At 41.8% G+C, this 22,762-nt stretch overlaps 1 protein-coding gene across 4 annotated transcripts in view; it reads left to right on the top strand.

The window, feature by feature from the left end:
• Nucleotides 1-22,762, top strand: part of CRACDL (CRACD like) — a 67,217-nt gene that overhangs the window by 12,461 nt on the left and 31,994 nt on the right. For 3 of the 4 annotated variants that reach the window (XM_059839494.1, XM_059839493.1, XM_059839492.1), the window contains exon 1: nt 8,847-8,910. The exons of the other annotated variant lie outside the window; for it this stretch is intronic. The gene's annotated coding sequence lies outside the window, so the exon portion shown is untranslated. Of the gene's footprint in view, nt 1-8,846; nt 8,911-22,762 lie in introns of those variants that run through there. 4 annotated transcript variants of the gene reach the window in all.

Genomic DNA, 22,762 nt, shown 5'->3' with positions numbered 1-22,762 from the left:
CTGGCTTACAGTGAAAACCTGAAGGGAAGTTGATCAAGAAATAAAGACATTGTGTGCTGCATAAATCAGTGCTGATTTCATGTAGCTATAAAAGTGAAAATGTAAATTGTTTACATGCAACTGTCAATTCTAAGACTTTGAAAACCAACTAAAATAGAAAATAAAAAATTTTCCTGGGCTTACATGTCATTGGAGAAAATAAAAGGTACTTAAGTCCCATTTCCTTAAAGGCGTTGTAGAATTTTACATCTTATTCTAGATTAGGAAGGTAGTTTGCTCTGCTGTGTAGTTATCAAATCAAATCATGCAACATTTAGTAACTAGATCACACCCAACTTATTTGAAAACAGATTATTTAAAAACATACCATGTAGTTAGTATAGCTTGGAAACAGAAGATATATTTAAAAAGAAGAAGGAACTTTTCTGCTTATGTTTGGATGTTCAGATGACTTTCTGGGTATGTAAAGGCTTTGTTTTCCTCAATTTTCTTTCTATTTCCCCTTTCTTTTTGATATCAGTCTTTCTTGCCTCTAGTAAAACCCAAAAAAAATCTGGACATGAAATAAGCTGGAGAATTGGACTCACATATCTAAAAGTAAAAATCATAGCAGGGGCAGGATAATAAGAAAAGGAGATTATTAAAAGAATCTGTATTTGTAGAAATTTTTCATCCTTTTGCCTCAGAGGTTATGTACAGTAGCATGAAAAGGGTGCCTATTTCTTCTCTTCTGTCAGACTTCTGCCTGGCAGCTCTGCATGCAGGCACCCAGAATCAGTCCAGGTGGGCTCAGCTCAGTGCTGGTGGTAGTACTGCCCTCCTGCTCCAATGATGGCTGTAAGGAAATGGAGATAGATGGCAGTTCTGTGAGTGTTGTTTGAGTAACACAGAGCACTTGGGAACTCAAGTGGTTGCCCTTTGAATCATTTGAATCATGGTACATGTGTGAGGACATTGGTATCACTCTGTGATGCATGGAGTTTCGGCTTTTAAATTCTTCTGAAATTGCTTATGCTTCCTCTGGACATTGTCCTTCAATGGTAATAGAACTTTTATGACTAGTCATGAAACAGTCAAAATTGTGAAAACCAGCTTAGAGCTGATGCAGTTGTGTCATCATGAATGAATTCAGAGCATACTCATAGACACAGAGGGAAATGAAGTACATTGGTACTTGGCAGTGCTAGATTAGCAGCTGGACTCGATGGCCTCTAAGATGTTTTCCAGCCTAAATAGTTCTGTGATTGGTGCCTAAATAGTGTATGCTGAGATCTGCATAGAAGGCCATTGTTTCTTTCTGAAGTCTTCACGTCCCAACCAGCCAGTGTATGCCTTGGGTACGGTACTGTATTATGTATGGGTTGTTTCAATGGCCACTGGATGTCTTTGCGTCAGCTTCAGCCTAGATGGAACAAGAGCTGTGAACATGCAGAGGCATGGACTGCAGTGCAGGCTAGACAAGCCCTCTGAGGACTGAAGATGCCAGGTTGCTCTAATAACACAGAGGTGCACATGTCCCCAGCCTAAACAATCTCACTAGATGGTGTGAGCTATTTAGCCCTCAATGGGGAAAAGAATTCTTTGTTCCCCTTCTCACAGCTCCTTTTCTCAGGAGATCCTCTCTTAGTTACCATGGATATGTAGACTGGAGGTACAGTCTTCCCATCCTTTATTCATACACCTACTAACATCTGCACCAGTGCAGCTTTCAAATATAGGCCTGGCTTGTGCTGGATCTGGCTAAATCTGGAGCTGTTTTACACATTTCTTTGACACATTGGTTTTGGCTGGTCGTTCTACCTTTTTGAGCAGATGTAACATTTCATAACTTGTCACTGAATTTTTATCCTTCCATTCATGATGGTGACAACCAGAAATCTGATTGTGAACCACCAATGTGAAGCATATAAAGCAGCTTGAGAATTTCAAGAAATCTGTTTCTCAGCACCCCTCCCTTGAACATTGGGTGGTGTATGAAGTGTGAGGTTACATGGAGACCTGGAGCAGGTGGGTCAATTCCATGCAGTTCAGCAGCAAAAGAATTTGCATTGCAAAAGAATATATACATCTTATTCTTCAGTGGCACTCTAGCCTAATTGCACTTGATTTGACACTAACTGGCTAATTAAGGAATTTTTAGGCTTCAGTGGACATTGGATCAGAGCTGCTGAGGCCAAGGGCACTGAACCACCTGGTTAGGTTTATTACCTTCATAACTAGGCAGGAAGCTCTGGAAAACTAGGACCAGCTCTGTAGCATCAGCATTTATCTAAACATTAAGAGATAAAGACACTGCAAACCTCACACTGTTCCCACTTACTTGACCATGTAATGTGTGGAGGAAGTGGAGACAGGCTACTGGATGTCGGCTGAGCCACAGAGGAAACAGAAAAAGACAAGTGTGTTTGCAAATTTAAATATACAGAGAAGCATTGAAGTAGGAGTTCTCAAGCTTTTGTTCGCTTACACTGTTTGGATAAGCTGTTGGTCTTTTGTGGCATTCACATATGAAATACAGTTAATATTTTTTCATGACATTTTTTTCTGTCTTTACCTATAAAAGAAAGGTACAATAGTAATGAGAGGATTAGCAAATGTGTTTGTTAAGAGTGTTGCTGTGGCTGTGATTTTTCCAGAGCCATGTGAGATCTTCTCAAGTATGAATAGCATCAAGGTTTTTACTGCTCTTATTATTTAATTGTATTCTTACAGTATTCAAAGGACTCAACCAGCACAAGAAGCTATTGCGCTTGGAACTTGCAAACACTTGAGACAGAATAGTCTCTAAAAAATTCTGAGTTTAACGCAACAAGACAGGTAAAACATGCGCATTCAGGCAGCTCCGTAATACCTTGCTGCTAGGCATTTAGGTGGGGTCATAACAAAACTTTTTGTCACCTTTCCCTTCCTCTTCCTCTTATGCAGCTTCTGTCCTCCTGCTGACACCCTTCCAAGCCAGCTGCTATTGCAGTTTTGCAAGCCCTTGCTCTGGCACTGCCCCTGTAGTGCAGCCCAGGCTGGGCACCCTGCAGGGTGCAGGCATGGTCCCACAGTCACATTGGTCATTTCACAAGAGTCCTCATACATTTTCACTGCAAAGAGCAAGACAGTTGCTGAAGACTCTGGAAAATGATTTGAAGGTTCCAAGTCAATTTTTTTCCCACATAGCATTTGTTTCTTTTGGAAGTCCACATGCAATTCTCTGCACTTAGCTTCTGCACAACTTGATGTCTTCTCTTTGTACAAAAACACACACAGCCAGCTGCTGGGGCTGCAAATCCTGCTTCCAAGAAGTAGCTGCAACACAGACCACTTTCCATCACTGAACACGGTCCACAGTTCTTCTTGGTACCTGTCTTTCGCTCTGGCTTTGTACTTTGTTCCCTCTTAAAAACTTTGCTCCTACGCTAATGGCTTTCAAATGGACAAGGAGAAAATTCCTGTTGGGTGGAGCAAGGCATTACCCAGACCTGCCAGTCTGCCTGCCATACTATTTTGGATGCCAAGTTGACAGCAAGAATGAATTTATGCCATGAGATTGAAAAGGAAGTGTATCATTCATCTGTTTGGACCAGCAGATGGCAAATGTAAAGGAAAAAAAAAGTCAATCTAAGAGCCAATTCAGAGAACAGACATTAAATATAACCATCTGGCAAACATATGAAGGGAGAGAAGATGATGAGACCATGTTCTGCTTTAAATATCTGCTCACATTGAGAAGAAGTTGGTGGGAACTCGTACCACGGGAGAGCAGGCTTTGAGCCTGTAAGGAGTCCTGTATAGTGTCAAGGCCTGTGGCAGTGTTGAGAACTTTTAAGGACCCTAAAATATCAAGCCTAAGTAGCAGCATTCCTGCCTGTGTGAGGTCCTGGTGATACTCACCACAGAACAGTGAATACAGAACTGTTTGATCCCCCATGATGGGATTGAAAAGACCCCACCTAGGAAACTTGTTTGTAGGACGAAACTAGAAAGATAAGCATGGAAGTAAGAAAAGAGGGTGATCTAATATTAGTTGTGGAAACCCCAGCCTTGGAAGTGTTCAAGGCCAGGTTGGGTGGAGCTTTGAGCAGCCTGATCTAGTGGAAGGTGCCCCTGCCTATGGCAGGGTGGTTGGAACTAGATGATCTTTAGAGTCCCTTCCAGCCCAAATCATTCTATGAATCTATGAAATCACAAATTCTGAAAGACACTGGTAAATCTATTTTTATGCCAATTCCATGGCATTTTGTTATGTTGCCCTACAACATTAATTCCTGGAGAAGAAAGATGTTTGTGGCTTTGCACTTAGGCTTTTATGTAAAATTTCAAAAGAGAAACATTGTCCCCTGAAAAGGGAATTGGTATCTTACATAAGTGCCAAGCCTTTCTTTTGGAAACTTGCTCTCAGGGAATGTGATTTCAGAGCCCAGAAATCTAGCAGATGTTATTACTATTTCTATTTTACAGGTCAGTGCTTTTGGTTTTTATGCTCTGAGAAATGCCTACAGCTGCTAGCCTGTCTTTTATGTCATAAAAACAAGTCAATTCAGTATCGTATTCTTATTTTATACATGTTTTTTTCTTTTTCTGGTAAAATGGGGATACTATGGAACATTGCAAAAACATCTAGTAACCAGCAGTTTTGTTAGCAGACTGTGTCATCTTATTTCCACAAAGGGCAACAGTGGATAATTGCGCAGTGAATTTTGTCCTTGATATCCAGGCCCGTGGCATTAAACAGAACAAATAATCCCACCACTTAACTGCAGTAAAAGGAAAATATTTCAGTATTGCAACCTAAGTTTTTAATGCCTCTGTTGATAATAAGGTTCACATGAGTGATGATGTCGCAGCAGTATTTTGTGCATTAACTGTGGTTTTCAGACATTTATATGGGAAAAAGTTGCCAGCTCTCACTGAACAAAATTTTCAAATATCTATTTTCTTTCCATTTCATCTGTGTTGTTACTGATTCGTTGCTGTATCTGAGAAAGTTTTCTTTAGTTTCCCTCAGTGACTAATAGCCAGACTAACAAAAAGGCAGTATTTCTGTCCCTCTGCTCAGATGAATAATTCATTGCCCTGCATTTTCTTGTGTCAAGTAAATTTCAACTCTTGCTTTTGTGAAGATGGTTTACGAGTGGTCCTGGACACACACAGAAATGAATTTGCTGCCTTCAGGCATGTCATTATCTTTGCTGAGAGGGAAGTAACAGTTTATTTCTGCTAAATTTTGGTTAAAGAATTTACTATGCTGAGTGTTAGAGGGACGGTATCCTTTAATTGAAGTTGGAGTTTGGCAGGTTTTTTAGTGCTGTTCTGCTGCTATTCTCCCCAGCTCAGCTGAACAATGGACTGGAGAGATGCTGGCAGTGTTGCTTGGTTACAATTCATTTGTGTGAATCAGTGCTGCACGCAGCTCCTTCTGCGGCTGAACAACCCGGAGACTTCTCGGCACTGTTTCACTGATGTGAGCGGAGATGTGAGCAGATTAGGGACCATCTCAATTACTGTAATGCTACACCTTTGCAAAGGGATTTGGACAGCTGTGTTTGACTTTCAGTGGTTGAAGTCAGGCAATTTGGAGCTGTCTGTTTTACATGGCTTTACAAGTATATAGCCAAGTAAAGCGAATTTTTAACAGTGTGTTTTGTTGCAAAGTGTGTTTGACAAGTTGGTACTTTGTCATCCTTCTGTATTCATCAAGGAGATTAAATCCTTCATTAAGTATGTTCCTCTGGAATAGACATGCTATTTGCTGAAGCCTGCCTGCAGGCAAAGTGAAACATGTAAGAGGAACTGCTACCTTCCTCTTATTGCATTTGACCAAGCCTTAAGCTGGCATAAAATGAAGCTGGTGGAGTTATGCCAGTTTAGACAATAGGAAGATGTGGCAGATTATTTTTAACACTGTGGAGTGAATTTTGTCTACCCCACTTAAATCCGTTTTACTACTTACATGTTCCTGCTGTTCAAGGCATGACTAGAAGAAATGTTAGAAGAGAGGAGAGGTCTCCAGTTTGTGCTTTCCATGGAATCAGCCTTTCCCACAGCATTGTTTCCATCTACATATTTTTTCTAACTTTTACATGAATCCTGAAATTATTTTCTTTTTCCTCTCTCTTTTGGGCTCAGCAGTTCTCAATTTCTTCTCAAATCTACCATACTTGTGTCTTTTTATTTCTCTTTGCCTCTATTAAGAGCCTCACTAGTAAAAGCTTATATTTGCCACACTTTTGATCTTGCCAAGCTTTCTCTGTTTTCTTTAATATCTGCTATTTAATGCAGCTTGTTGCATGGGTGAACATTAAGACCATTTGGAAGAATCTGTAGGAAAAAAATGCGCTAAAGTGCCATGCACTCCACTTGGTTTGCAAAAGCTGAATCGACAGTGAAAAAATTAGTCTAGAGCTATCTAAAACATGAATATTTCTATGAGTAGATTCTCTGCACTGTTTTGCCTCCTGGTGATGGTATCTGTAAGATGGCCTTTCATCAGAAGATTGTTTCAGAGTATCTGCACTGCTTGAAAATCAGTTGCACCGCACAAGGCTGTGATTTCTGATTTGTGCTGTGTTGGTACATGATCAGTTTTTCTTTAGCAGCAGATGAGTATATATTTAATATCTTAAATTTTCAGTATGCTTCCTCCAAATACCTATTGGTTATCTGCAGGGATTTTTATATTTTGAGTCTGTTTAAAACCTGGATTAATTTAACCCTGCTGAATTCAGACTGTGGCATTTGTAACTATTATGTCTGGAAATTTAAGTGCTTATGGGATAGGACTTAATTCTGGCCTCTTCCTGCTTCTGCAATAAAATGAGAAAGAGAAATGAATGAAAGAACTATAATTTTTCCTATCAATATGATGAGCTTCAGCCCCTGTTCAGAAAGGTACTTGAAGCACCATAATACTCATCTAGTTTTGGGCAGTTATATTTGCTGCAGGGATAGACTGATTCCCTAGATAAATAGGGACATTTATGGGGAGGGAGGGATCTGAAGCATAGCTAAGAGACTGCTTCCTGACTTCTGTGCTGAACACAGATTTATTGGGCCACTGAAGCTGGCTACAGTGAAAGGAGAACCTTTTTGGGGATACACTGCATGCATTAGGAGTAAGCATTAGGTGTGCCAGTGCACAGCTGAGCAGGGCTGGCGTTCTGCAATGACACTTGTGTGCCCTGCCCTTCCATTAAAACATTGCTTTGTTTCTACCAGCTAGAAGGCTATTGTGGAGTAATTCCTTTTAAGGTTATAGCTGGACTTCTCTAGACATGACAGGCCAGTTCTCCTGTCCCTGAGATCCTTCTTTAGGAGAGCAGTTGCCTGCGTGGTGGTTGGGTGGTAAGGACACCCATTGCAAACAGAGGTAGGTACACCCACTGCAAACTCATGCAGAGATATGGAAGCTACTGCCCTGGCTGAGCTGGAGTCCTTACAGATATTCCTGTCTGGGACTGGCAGAATCTACTTGAGCAATGAGGGAGTTGCTCACAAGTGAGAATGTGCCCAGATGTGATGGAGAAGCAGCCAGCTGGAATGAAAGGACTTGTTTCTGCACCGATACCCCTCAGCCCTTCCAGCCTCATGGGCCTCTCCAGCCTGTGGGAGACTTGCCATACGTGGTGTGCACAGCACTGCTTTCATGCCATTTTTGCCAAGAAGTTCCTTGGAGCCAGTAGAAAGCAAACAGGCATCTTTTCCAGATAATTGGGTCTTTGACATTCGTGTTATGCTGCATACGAGGAGGCATTATTTCCTTTTGCTATGCAGGATGATAGGGTCAGGTATACCCCATCCAAGGGACTCAGAGGCACTTTAGCTCTTCAGGTCTGGCTCAGCATTTACTTTTCGTCTTTCAGAAAATAGGTCTTGAGGAATTTGCAAGCTAAATAGAGTAATTAGTACAATGGCATGGGAATAACTTAAAATATTTACATGGGCAGAAAATGCAGAGTTCTTGTGTCATCATAAACTCCCCTAATTTGCTTTCTTTCAGTTTCCTATGTTGAGTTTGGCTTTAGATTATGCTTCATAGTATCATGTATGGGATAACATTTTTTTTTGGTTTTCATATGCTTAATATTCTCTCATTGCATTTGTTAATGTTGAGGCTGTGCACATGGTGGGTGGTTTCTTCTGCTTCATTTAATGACCAGATTTGAAATAGATCTTACTTTAAGGTTAAAAACTTTCTGGTTTCATTGGCATAAAGAGCAGTAAATGTTACCCTCTGTTTTTGTATGTATACTTCCTAGTTTCACAACAGGTGCCTTTTTATAATAAAAATAGCTCAGCAGCTGTCCCTTTGTCCTGGGTGCTACGCAGTGGCTTTTACAAAGCCAGGAGTAACTTTTGGCATGGCCCTCCCTTTCCAGGAAGGACCCAGCTAAGCTTCCTGAGTAACATCAGCCTCTGCTAAGAATTCAGGTCAGGATCTCCCTGCTTGTTACCTAGCAACTGGGGGATACTGGTGCTTTTCCCTCTGACCGACTCCTTCTGCGTTAGATCCAGGGATCACTTGGGGAAGGATCAGGGCAGTGCTCATAACTCATGCTCCAGGAAGGCAGAGTAGCCCCATGCTGGCTATCTGATGAGGTGTAGGACGCACTGTCCAAGTCAAACAGAATAGAGACTTTCGGAATTCTCTGCACAAACTTGAAAGTGCCTCTGCTGGTTCTGCTACCACTTAAATGTCTGGCAAGGTGACAGATCCCTTCTGAAACACCAGTAGCCTTTTGTGGTGTGTTGAATCTGACAAACAGGAACCTAAGCAGGTAAGCAGCTGAAGAAAGTTTATGTCTGAGGTACTTTAAGGGTTGTTTTCTAGAGGTGAAATGTGTTTCTTGGTTACACAGGTGCACAACATTCAGTTCTGGGACTATTGACCTGCCTTTGTACTTATTAAAGTTTCGTTGGATGGTAAGTAAAAAAGTTAAGCAGAAAGATGAACTGTCTTCCCTTGTTCTTTGTGGTGTGTGTTTATGTACAAATTGTTGAAAATAACCTTTAGACTTCTCTAGTTAATTTATTGTAGAACTGGCTAATGAAAAATCCTTAAGTGATCAAGAGTTATTGGTTGCCATGCTCTCATTGCAACTCACTGCTGGTAGCATATTTGCAAAATAGAAAGCAGCAAGTCCCTCTGGCTGTGTATTGTTTGCAGAGGCCAGCAATCATTGCCTCTGGTTAGTAGCACAATGGGATTTTGTTTCCCTGTGATAGATTACAAGTAGAAACCCTTTGTCAAATGAAAAAACCAGGGTGATGTGCCATTCTAAGAAAAATACTAATGAAAAAATATGTCTCCCTTGTGTTGTAGCTTCTCTTCTCACTCAAATAGTAGAGATGGTGGGAATCAAACCAGAGTATGTTTATATCTAGTGCTGTTACAGGGCTGGCATGATAGTTTTCTGAAGGACCACTCCTCACAGAAAATACAGTTTCCATATTTGAAAAACATGAAAATTAACGTTTCCAGGTGCATACAAGCTGTTTGACTTGCCTTTTTCAGAAGTCTATAAGCAGCACATTCCCTTTCTTCAGAAATATGAATTGATACAGCTCAAATTGACTTGAGCAAAGGCATGCCAAGTGACATCAGCCAAAGATCTGGCTGCACATCTCTGGGACAGGTGCACTGTAAGCATGTTTATATGGTTTTTTCACAGAAGGTTTTAGTGGTGGATTCTGAATAGGGACATGAAAGACCAGATTATTTTTAAGCAATATATTTTAATTATTTCTAATATGGAGCCGTTTAGTTTGAGTGCTGACTCTAAGGTGTTCAGAAGCTGATTTTTTCAGAGAGACTAAATGCAGCTTCAATTGATATTTTCCACATTTAGTATTCAGAAAAACAATTCCTGGAGTCTCACATTGCATACCTGATACAGCAGCTGCTTTTTAAGTGTACCGAATTGGTATCCCAGACTTTGTGTCTCTATCATACTTCTGAGAGTGCTCATACATTCATTCCTAGCACTCACAGGGTGTGTGTCCACATTAGAAGAGTGAAAAAATAGATACCAGGTCAGTATCTTCATGCAGTTCGCCATGTCCTTTATTACAAAAAGCTCTCCCAAGTGTGTAACTTCATACTACTGTCTGATTAGGTGATGTAGGACAGAGTAGGAAAAATATCTGTTTGAGGAGGTGCTTCACATTTCATTTAATTGTTCTGGTCTCTAGGTCAACAGCTTTCAGGAGGCAGTTAACAGCAGAAACCTCTTCAGTAGCTGTGATCCAGCTCTCTCAGTAAAATAGCACCCTCAGAGCATAGTGTGGGACCCGAGAGATTAAGTCACCCAGCACCTCCTGATCTTTTCTCTGTTCACAAAGCCTGGTAGTGTCCTCTTAGTAATGCTCTTCTGGCAGAGCTAGGAGGTCTGCTAGATAGCTCATTCCCTACCCGCTGCTGTGACTCACAAATATTTTTAAAATGTTTAAAAAAAGGAGGCCCCTAAGCAAAAAGGATCAGAATTTCTTCAGGCTTGAGCTATATATTTGCCAACTGCATGTAAAAGGCTAAATATTTTCCCATTATACCTACACCAGAGACACTCTGTGGATACACAGATGGCTGGGCCCTTGCAAATTCAGCCAAGGGAGCGTATGCTGGCACTTCAGGGTTTGAAAAGAAGCTGGAATGGGTCCTGCAGTCTGGTATTGGCAGTCAGCAGCAGCATCTGGGTGGTTGGACCTAGGAAAGAGCCAAGTCTGGAAAGGTTATTGCAACACTGACCTTGCATGAACAGTGTTTTTTGATAGTAAATAGATCAGACATGTACTTGGGCTCTTCAGTAGTCAAGAGGAGGCAAGTGAATGCTTTCTCTCTATTTGTTTGCCAACATGTGCAAGCCTAACTAGGAGCTGGGAAGCTTAAATCCAAGAGTTATCTTTGTGTCATTTAGCTACAGAGGCTGCCTGGGACCCAGTGTCTGGTTCTGGGCATCTGGCTGCCAGAAGAAGTAAGCTTGGAGTAGGGCAGGTGTAGGGAAGAGTTAGTAAAATGTCAGGATAATAGAGAGCTTCTATCTGTGAGGAAATTAAGATGCCATGACTTATTTGGCTTTGCAGATGAAGGCTGAAAGGGGAGATAGACATCTTCTCTAAATTCCTGTGGCAAAAGAAAAAGGCCTTCAAGGAAAGTATTACATTAGCACAAAACCAACAGGTATACACTGGTCATTTAGTCTGGGATTTTCTAACCATCAGGGTTACCAAGTTCTGGAATAGCATTTGAATTTGAATAGTTTTCAAAATAAGGCTTTAATCAGCCTATGAAGGGCTTATATTGAGGGTTTGCTTGCACTGAATGCTCAGCTAATTTGCTCTGATAGTATGTTCCCGAGTTTTATTCTGAAACACGTAGATGAAGCTCGAAGATATAAGTGTACCAAAACATTCCTCAGGATTTTCCTAAGGAGTTTTCACCACATGAGAGAACTGAAAAAGTCCAGGCAATGCATGGAACTCTTGCAATGAGAAGGGCCTGATAGGTGGGATGCATCTGATAGTGATAGGTCTTGCAAAACCACAGAGCTAAAGAGCCTTTGTGAGTAAAATGACTCATCTGACTTTGGACCTGCCCAAGGGACCAGCAAAGGCCGAGAAGTGCTGGCACCCTTCTAAGATGCCATGAGACTGATTATTTTGGACTTGAGTTTCTGATTTGTTGCTGTAACTAGCTCCATACACATGGAATTTTCACCTCCTTCCCTGGGAAACTAAGAAAAACACAGAGTTTGAGGCAGGGAGTTCCCTCCCAGGAGTGATGGGGTGATCCTGGAGGTCTGTGCCATGCCTGAGAGACAAGGTGTTCCTGACTGAAACCACTTTGGTGGTTTCATTCTACACAACATGCCTTGGTAGGAATAATTGCAGACCCACAGGAGGTGGGAGAAAAGCCCACACAAGTAGGGTTTTTTAAGCACAGCTTCGCTTTTTGAGCTTTGATTAGGAATACTGCTCTGCCACTCTCCCAGTGCTGTCCCTTTTGCTGCCCATGGGGATATTGTCTGCTTCTCTGTTTCTCTTCCTACATCTGGGCTCTTTGTAGCATATGAATGTCAATGGCATTTAATTTATGAATGCTGCAGTACGTTTTGTTGTGCTTATTTAAATAAGGCAGAGATCAAGCGTTGTATAGTCACGTGTAAAGGTGATGGCAGATGAGTGCTCTTTATGTCATGCTGGATTTCAGCTGCACACTTGCATTTATATTTGCCAAATTACAGGCAGGAAATTTTTGAATTAATGACAAATATTTCCCAACAGTAGTTACTTAAGTGCCTGCACATGTTAAATTAACCATAATAATCTTGTCATAGTCATGAATTAATAACCTGCGTCTCTTTGGGCTTTTGAGAATTGATGTAAAACATTTGTGGTACATTCAAAGAAGGGAGCCTGGGAATAAATGGGAGTCTCCAAATGGATTTACATTCCTGTCCCCACTATCCTATCCCCCTTGCCAAGTAAGCCCCAAAGGCTTACAGGAACCTGAAAATTAGTTTTAGAAGAGGCAGAAAGGAAGAGATCTCCTCTGTAGAGGGGTGTCTCTTTCAGGTGAAGTGATTTAGGCTTATTCACTCCTGAAATGTCTTCCTGTTTCCATTGCTGATAGGCAGATGCTGCCAGAGGCAAGTGTGCATGCAAGAGATTTCTGACAGAGATCTTAAGCAGTGAGGAGTTTAACCAGGAAGGTGCTTATCATGTCTGAGGGGGATGGGAAGAACTTATGTCCCAGTGGCAGAAAGGAGAAAAGGCCTGGGGCAAGTGGTGATGTGGGAAAAGGGAGACATTTCTCACAGTGTATTCCCCATCCGTGGTCCATGGAACCCCTTCCAGTGGAGACCTGGGCAGCATGATCAACTTCCCTTTGCCTCCTGAGTTCCACTACCCCACAAGGTGCCAGGGGGATCTGTGCCCCAGGCCAGAGAGGGCACCTCAGTCTGTGCCATTGGCTCCAGCTGAGCTGGACCAAGGGACAGGCCTGGAGCTGAGCATTGCTTCTGCATGACAGGCTTACTCTGGTCCCTGCTCTGGGAGTAACTTGAAAAACATCAGGAGAAGCATGTAACCTCTCTTGTGAGGGGAGGCTGCAGGAGCTGGGCCTATTTAATCTGGAGAAGAGAAGACTGAGAGGGGATCTTATTAATGGGTATAAATGTCTCAAAGGCAGGTGTCAGGAGGATGGTGCCAGACTCTTCCCAGTGATGCCCAGTGACAGGATGAGAGCAAAGGCTATAAACTAAAACACAAGAAGTTTTATCTCAACATGAAGAACATCTTTATGTATGAGGATGACAGTGCAATGGAACAGGTTGCCCAGGGAGGCTGTGGAATTCCTCTCTCTGGAGGCATTCAAAAACCCTCCTGGACATGTTCCTATGTCACCTGCTCCAGGTGACCCTACCTTGGCAGAGGGTTTGGGCCAGATGATCTCCAGGGCTCCCTTCCAACCCTAACAATTCTGTGATTCTGTGCTATGCTTTCTACTTCCCAGTCCAAGGGAATGAGTGGGCTTGTGCAGGTGGCACACTAGGGACTTGCCTCTGGATTTCTGACAAGGTGGCAGTAAAAACTATTAGGCTGCATTCAGGGTTTTGACTTTCAAAAGTCTGCTAGTCTGAAGCAGCAGCTGGAGGTGATACATACCGAATGGCTTGCCAGAGGTTATATTTGCTGAGATTATTGCTGCAGGGAAGGAGTGAACAAGAAAACAAGAATCTGAGCTAGTGGCAGTTATTTCCATTTGCTCATATCTTTGCTTTGGAGCACAGTGTGGTTTGGAGTGTGGACCTGCAAGTAAATGAGATAAGAGCTACAGAAAAATATTTCCTCTCTTTCAAATATAAAGAACAATTATGTCCTGAATAGATAATAAGTATGAAAAATTTGCAAGTTCATGTCATGAAGGGAGGAAATGACAAATAATTATGGCTCTTACATTGGTGAAATCTTGACTGTTTTTCTGATAGACTGTGGAGAAAGGTTCCAAACAAAGATGAAAAGACTCAGCCATGATGTTTTTTGTGGCATGAACAGAAAGCAACCTTCCAGTCTTTTTGTGTAGGAAATTATTTGGATTATGAAGTCCAACTTAACTGGACTTCTACCAGAAGCCTCTGAGGAAGTCATGTATTACAGTAACCTTCTGTTAAAAATCTCTTTCTTCTAGTAATGATCTGAATGTTACTGGTGTGAAAGAAAGATAAAGGAGCCCGTGGCTGATCTGTCTTCCATCAGGGCTCAAGAAAATAATTATAATTTGAAGGCTGAGAAGGCCTAAATTAGGAAGGGTCAAAAGAGGCTAAATAAGGTCCTTTCCAGATGAAAGCCTGCCACATGTACTACCTCAGAGCAAGCCTTGTACAACAGTTAAACAAGAGGCTGTTCAGCTTTGCATTTGACCTGTGGGGTTTAATGCAACAGGAATGTGGAATGTGTTTACAAGGTAGCAGTTATTGCTGAAATATGTGAATGCTGTTGCCTGGGGAAATTTCAGAGGATTGCGACTGTGCTGACAGTGGCTGTACCTCTTGGACGGACTGTGTGGATGTTGGGGAGGGAGCTGCCCCCATACTCTGCAATCTATAGAGGGAATGCAGGGCATGATGCTCCCCTTCCCCACCTTCAGCTGGATCTCACTCCATTCTTGCCGCTCCTCCGTGCTAGGATGACCTGGGAGCGTGACCTGCTCCTTGTGCTGGAGACATGGCTTCTTGTTATCCCTGCATCCGAGGGGACTCCAGGTTAGCACGCGGCCGCAGCTGGTTCAGCAGAGTGGGCTGGGCTGGAACGAGGTAGAGCTGGGGCCTGAGAGCCCCTGATGGCACCTTTCATGAGCAGGTCCTGGAAACCAGCCTGCTTAGGTTCTTCCTAGTCTCAGCTGGTAGCCTGGTGTATCTCTGCCTGGAAGGACTCAGGCTTCTCCTAGAAATATCTATTTAGTTCTCTTTGCATTTCCAACTTTCTTTTTTTTTTCCCTCTCTATTTTAAATGTCCAATATTAAAACTATTCTGCACATGGTTCATAGATTGTTTCAATAATTACTTCATCCTTCCAGCACAGGAATTCCCGAGGAAGCTGATAAAGCCCATCTTAGTCTCTTTATTTCATTCACTTTCCTTCTTACTTAAGTTTGCCTACTTTTCGTCGCACTAATGGCAAAATATCTGGAAGTAGGCCTAGGATATAACTATATTCTGTATTCATTTGAACCCAACATTTTTAAAGATTTGTCATTAACTTTTGAAGAAACTTCATAAAACTGTTGAAATTACAGTGTTGACTATACCACACATTATGGACCTGTGAAATTTGGGCCAAATTCAGCTCTAGATGTTAGCAGTTGATCTCCTCGTCTGGCTAACTTGGCCCACTGAGTCTCCTTCAGAATAGCAGATAAAGCTGAACAAGGATCTCATTCCAGGTACTGCTCAACACTTTCTGCATCTTAAACTCCCATTAACCTCTGCACTGTACAAGAACACCTTTACATTAGGCTAATTGATGGGGCAGCAGGTGTCAGTAAGCCACTGCTCAGGGCTTGCTGTGCTTACAGGGGAGACTTACTCTTCCTTCACCACAAAGGAAGTGTGTTTTTGTGTGTGTGTATGCAGGTGAATAGATAATTTATTGTATTCATGGTTCCAAAAAAACAAGGAAAGATGAATGAAAGCCTGTTATATTTCCATGAATTTAAAGGCACTGAGACCTTATAACACTGTTGATATTTCTACTCATACTGAATACCAAAAGACCTAGTATAATTATTTTTGTGAAATAGCTTCAGGAATGTTCCCAGTGCTGAATTCAACAGTAATTGCAATTGCAATATGTAGAATCAAATGTAATTTTGTTCTAACTAAAGAAAGGCCTTTTACTTTATTTTCTCTTTTGCTTTTTAAGGAAAGGCACAGTGAATTTTTAATACTTCACTGACACTTGACTCTGAGTGATGTTAGCCCGCTATTGTAAAAAAGTATGACCTTCTTCAGAACATTATTAGCAAAATACTCTATGTGAACACTCAATATTATTTAAGGTAAAAATACAGATTGTGCTTCTATCAGTAAAAATGGCTGGTACAAACCTAAAAGTCTGGTAGTGTACTGAGCTGTTTGTGCTCATAAATATAGCAGAGGATCTCTGGTAGGCAGCTAGCTATGGGAGATCTTGTCTCTCTGTATAAAACAGCTATGCCTTTATTATCCCTAAATACTGAGGAAGAAGGAGAGCCAATGTGGCTTTTTTACTTCTCTTTATAATCATGCTTTCCATGTTGGTGGAATAAATCTCCTGGTCCCTCTATTAAATCACAAAACGTAAAAGACTGAAAACAAGAAAGAAGGATTACTGCATAGGAATAAGACATTTCACATGAGTTTGCTTTATTCTTTTGCCCATGCAGACTCCTCCCCCCACTCCCCTTCCTGTTATTCTTTTATATGGTTGTTTGCTTTGCTTTGGTTTTGGTTTGTTGGGTTTTTTTGTTTGTTTAAAGAAAGCATGCAAGTCAAACTAAGGCTTTTCCCGTGAACAAGTGTGACCTTTGTGGAAGTGTATACCCTCAAGTTACTATCAGGAAAGAAAGTTCCCTTCCCCCTTCTGGAACAGCTGATTCCCTGCACTATCCAGGACACCCTACTGAGCAGCCCTAGTAATGCCTTCTGACCTCTTTTTTTGTGTGTTCTGTAGCAATGCACTGTTTTAAAAAATAAAAATCTCACTCCTTGCAAACTGCTTGGGAGGAAAGTTTATTTTATGAAGTGTTTCTCACCTCTCTCAGAAATGCTGAGAGAAGGAAGGACTATTAATTCTTGGGGGGAAAAAAGAGGTAGAAAATGAAAGTTTTTACCTCTCTCCCATCTCTTGGAAATGCACTGTGCTTATAATAGAGAAAGGAATGTGCTCTTGGCAGAGGCATGGCAGAAGGGCTGATGAGGATCTGATGAAAATCTGCACAGCCTTTGGAATAGCAGGGGCAGATGCAACAGAAGTAATTTGGGCTAGTTAGGCAAAGGAAAATACACACTGCCCAACAGCAGTGGAAGACTGAAAACAACTGAATGCCCAGAAAACCCTTCAAGGATTGGGAAGAGTTCTCTGTTGTAGCCCCTAAAACCTCACTTGCTGTTCATGGCAGGCCTTGCCCTGTTTGCACAAAGGCTCAGGCTTGAAGCCCATGCAGCAAACTCTGTCCTATCTCCCCCGTCCAGTCTTCCTTTTAGCAGGTATTTTATGACATGACATCCCTTGATGTCTCTTCTCAGTGATCACTGGGACATCCAGCACCACCTTATGTTTACACCATATGCAACAGGAATTTGAGTGATAGATGCGAGAACTGCAAAGGCAAGGGCTGATGCAAAGTGGCAGCAGTGTGTCAATAGTTACACATTGCTGGTCCTTGTGGCACAGCGTGGTATTCTTCCACCTCCACCTATGCTGAGGGTGGAAGAATAGCAAACTCTGGTGCAAAGAACAGCATTGGAAGAGATCTGTGCTGGTGCAACTGACTTTTATTAGCTATTTCTGAGAGAAAGGGCAAATCACAGTAGCTCTGTTCATTATGACAGTGAATGGGAGGAGGATTAGAGGATCCTAAACTGGCAGAGTTTTAAAAGAGAAGGACATTGACTTATGTTCAGGATGTGTGTTACCTGAATGCTGGCCTAGGACTCGTGCAGCCATGGAGAGGATGCTGGCAGCAAAGACACTTGAGCCAGCCTTGCTCTGAGCACGAGGAGTGGCTCATAGGCTCTCACCACGCAACGTGGTTGTGCAATATGCAAGTTATCTTTTAATGCAAGAGCATGCTGCAAACATTGCATTAGCTGGAGATAAACGTTAGCCACAAGCAAGGAAACAAAGCCTTTTATTAGCCAATAATGCAGATAAGAAAAGATGGCTAAAGTGTACCAGCTTCAGTGAGAGACAGATGAAAATGGATAGCAAACTATCATTTAGGCATTTAACCATTTGTGCAAATACCACGTTTTGTTGATGTTCTCATCTATATCAGTGTAAAGTACTAACAGCAAAGAACACATGAAGTCATAGACTTTGCAAGGCAATACTTTTTGTTTACTGATGCACACCATTTGAACAAAATGGAAGGAGATGATTGTCTGCCCAATTTTGAAAACAAAAGGCAAAGTTGTATACAAAAAGTGAAAGGGTGTTTTTTTTCCTGGTTTGAAAATAAGTTTATTTTGTATATTTTATTTAGACTTGGTAGTACAAACCAGTGCAGAAAATGTCTCAGAAAATGTCTTCTCTGGCTTAAATTATTTTTAATAATTCACAAATGATGAGGACACAGCTAGAACATATACTGTGGAGGGGCTGACATATGGTAGGAAAGGCAGAATGACCATTCAGTCCCAGTGCTGGCACTATGGATAAAGCTTCTAGGATGGCTCTGTGTATGTAAGCATGCACTCAGGTGCATTTATTCCCTTGATTTAAAAATTGGAGTCCAAATAAAAAATGAAAAGTGAAACTCCTTTGACCTAATGAGAGGTCTGAAGCGGGAAAATGTATGGCTTTGGAAATGGTGTTGCAGTTGTTATGAAATTCTCCTGTCCTTTTTATGAGCTTTTTGGATGTGTTTATACAGACTAATGAGATTCCCAGAGACCTGCTCCTCACTCATATGGACACTCCTAATACCTGGGCTCATATGTGCTGTGCCAGCTCAGGCAGAGCACTTCACTATGCTTTTTAGACCTCCTCTTGCAGGTGATTTATCTTAGAAAGAAAAGCTCAAGATGATGGCTGCCCTTTGGAAATGATTTTATAATTGGTCATACTGTGAGAGATTTAGTTTTGTCTGGGCTCAAGCACTGTCACTTGAGAGCACTGAAAGTTGTTTGAGAGTTTGAAAGGAGGGGACAATGATCTCTATTAGCAGGAGGAGATCTGAGCAGAGAGGTGTGTTGAACAGCAGGGTTTCTTGAGATATGTGAATACCTGCCTGCTATCCTACACTTCCTTCTGCCACACCCTGCACAATGTTTTCAGCACAAGGTCTCCCCTGGCTGCAGAGATACAGCTTTGTGTGGGAGGCAGGAGATCACAACACACTTTTGAACCTGTGCTATGCCAAGGCATGGCACCCTGGGGCAGTGTCCAGGTGGTGCTCTTGCTGATGCACGTTTCAGAGAGCTGGAGTGCCTCCAGGGTTGTGAAAGCACTGCTGATCTGCCTGGGTGGCAGAGGACCATGGCAGGCACTCTGGGCTTGCTCCCTCTGGAAACTGAACTGTCCCGTTTCTATAGTCCAAGTGACTGGAGAAGAGGCTGTGTGGTCTCTGGATGGGGTCTTCATTTCAGGTCTGAGTCCTCAGAGAGGGGGAGGATGAGAAAAAGCTGCCTCAGTCTTTGCTCCAGGCACTTAGGATGGTTTTGGGTTGGTTACTCTCTCAGCTAGAGGAGTATCTCTAAGTATTTGTATTTTCTTTATATCCCCAGAATCCCTGCTTTATCTTCTTCTTTCCCCACCCCTCCCCCCACAAAAAATCTTCAAGGCCGTGTAATACCAGAGGGAATGTTAGTGTATATCATGATATTCTGAGAAAGGGGCAGCTCGTTGTCTCATGTGAAATAATTTCCCTAAATTCAGATTTTTTAACTCCTCGTGTTTCTACTAGAAAAAGGATATTCTTATACAAGAGAAATGAAAGGTGTAAATTGCTGTTGGTTTTCGGATACACAATTTGAGTGTACCAGCATTTGGAAGGGATAAAAAGAGAAATAAAAACTTGTTGTGCTGCTATATTCCATCTCTTTTCTCTGCAGTGGCATAGTCTCAGATGTATTTCTTGTATCTCAGCTTGTCTAGAAAGGACCTAGGATGGAGGAAGGAAAGTGTAAAAAGTCTCTGCTGGGAAAAGTCCAATATAGCAAAAATACTGTTATAAACAGGTAAGATTTAGCAATTTGTCAGCAGACATTTTATTTGGCTTATAAAAGCTCATAATAAATTGATAAACCAAGTATGTCTAGTATTCCATTGTGAAAAGAACCACACATACAATGTGGAAAAAAAAAAGAGGAAAAGGGTATGACTGCCAGTGGTGTGGTAAATCTTGCCCTTGCTAACAAGGGAGAGCCAATGCAGGTTGCTTCTTTGGGATGAAAATCCTGCTGAGTTTTCAGATCACAGGATGATTTAATTAAGTAATGGACTTCAGTAAATCCTTGGGAAAACTGGAAATGAGAAAGCTCAGCAGCCAAGCCTCTAGATCCAAGCATAAGTGCACAATGAATGCTACCCATCCCACTGGGTGCCAAATTCAAAGCTGCTGGATTTTGTCAGTATTTCGCTGCACAGCTCTTAAGCTTGTAGACCATTATAGATTTTAAACAAAGCTTTGAGAGTGAAAAAACTCAGCTCCAGAGCAAAAACTGCAATCGCTGTTTACATCAGGGAAATGACAAGCAGTTACAGTCATATCAAGGGTAAACTCCGGATTTTTTTGTTTCTCCTCTTAAGTATCATGATTTAATCAAATCTTTCCTATGATGAAAGTATTAATACTGGAGGGTTTGTTGCAGATGTTGAGGAAAAGGCTTGAAAGATTGAAAATCTGCTTAAAGATACCATTGAAATACATTATCCTGAAAGAAAAAGGGAAGATGTAGATAGTATGCTTCTCTGAGTTTATATATTTGGGAAAAAAAATAGGATTATCTCCTGGTGGTGGAAACCAGTGTTTTCACCAAGGGAAGCTTTTAAAAGGAAGCCCGGCTTCCCCCATGTTAATAAAAACAACACAGTAAATTTTAAGGTAGAAATGAATGTGATTGTCTACAGCTAGGTTTGGTGAGACACTAAGGCAGGCAGTGCTTGGCTTGCAGAGCATCACAGAGGGATCTCTGGCAGCTGCTGGATGCTCAGCAAGGACCAGTATTTTTTCACACTGTCTTGGGATATTGCTCCAATGCAAACCATCACTTGGCAAAGTACTCAAGTAAGTAGCGAAGTGTCAGCTTCATTGTTTGCTCAAAACCAGGGTTTTGAGCAAACACTAAAAATGAACCTGTTGACTTTTGAGTATTTTTCTGAAAACCTGAACACCAGCACACTGCCCAGAAGCATTTTGTGAGTTCTTGCAGTCCTCTCTCCTGCCTGCTGATTCTCCCCTACCCTGTGACCTTCTCAGGTTAAGGAAGCATGTGTCCATTCATCCTTTGATACAAACAAATCTCCCTTTGGTAGTAGAAGGCATGTGGCATTCACATTCTCTGAAAAAATTCCTTCACACAGGGTTTTTCTCCTAGGAAGCTGAAAGGCAGAGAGAGAGGGGCCTCAGAGAAAAGGAAAACAATTCTCATCTCATTTGCTTCTCCTGTGTTGTGCTCATGTGGAGTGTGTTTGGAGATTGTTTACCCACAGGTGATTGCCTGATAGGACTCTGGTGTGAGTTGTTTTGACTCATTGGCCAATTAGGGCCAAGCTGTGTTGGGACTCTGGAAAGAGTCACGAGTTTTCATTATGATCTTTTTAGCATTCAGTAAGTATCTTTTCTGTATTCTTCAGTATAGTTAGTATTTTTTAAATATAATATAGTATAATAAAGTAATAAATTAGCCTTCTGATAAGATGGAGTCAGGTTTATTGTTCTCTCCCCTCGTCAGTGGCCTCACATTTACAATAAAGGCACAAAACTCTTCCTGCATCCTTGGTATGGGGCAGGTGGCTGCACCTTGCTGCCCTTGTCATGGTGTATGTTTGCACAACATAGTGACTGCTGCAAGGACTGCTGTCACCTCCTCTGTGTCAGCCACCACTGGCCTGGGACAGTCACACCCAGCCCTGGGCTCAGGCTGGAAACTTGTCTTTTGAACTGAAAATCAAATCCTTATAATGGCATGATGAGTTGAGAGGCAGTTTTTATTAAAAGCCTTACAGTCACCCCACTGCAAAGCCAGTACTGCTTACCCGACCCAAACTTACAGGATTTATTTACCATAATTTAAAAGAACCATTTCCTTGCTGAGGATACAGGAGTCTCTGGGCTCCTGCACAGGAGTCTGAGGCCACTGCTTTTTGTGCCTGGTGTCTCCCGCACTCAGGTGCCTCTGACCCACACCTTGGGTTGCTTTCTGCCTCACTCCAGAGTTATCTCACCTGGACAACCTTCCTCCCGGCACGCAGCCCTCCCACAGCAAAGTGGCCAGGTTTTTCCCCAGGTGACACTGAGCTGTCTAGGGATGACTCTGGCAGCAGTGGTGGGTCCTGGTGTTATGGAAATTACACATGCCAGCACAATAACTGGGTTCAATTATGTTTCTGCTCAATCAGTAAGGTGAAAGACAGATTCCTCTGTAAAAGCATTTTAAAAGTACTTTTTATTAGTAGCATTGCAGCCTGAGTTGGGCATCTCTCAAGAAGGTCCTTGAACAAAGAAATCCCTGCATAAAGCAGTACATGGAAAAACAGTGTATTTCAAATAATCTTTGTGTGTTTTGCTGGCAAGTAACAAATCATTTACATATTGGACAAATTTAGAAGCCCCAGGTAATATAATATCTTTCTGATTTTCTCTTTGTCACTCTGACATGTGATCCTTAAAATAGTTGCAGATGTCAGAGGCATCTGGGTCCAGAAGTACACTTGCTGCTATATTTTATTGTAATAAATAATAATAAAATATTATTAAGATTCTGGAGAGTCATTCCCCTGTATCTCAACCGTACCCATTACAATCTTTTCTAGCACTCGTTTTATGTTACTCTGGTCTCTGTCTACATTCCT

Source organism: Haemorhous mexicanus, chromosome 2 (genome assembly GCF_027477595.1).
Source record: "Haemorhous mexicanus isolate bHaeMex1 chromosome 2, bHaeMex1.pri, whole genome shotgun sequence".
Taxonomy (NCBI): domain Eukaryota; kingdom Metazoa; phylum Chordata; class Aves; order Passeriformes; family Fringillidae; genus Haemorhous; species Haemorhous mexicanus.
The sequence above is the reverse complement of the archived record's forward strand: the minus strand, read 5'-3'. Positions and strand labels throughout refer to the sequence as shown.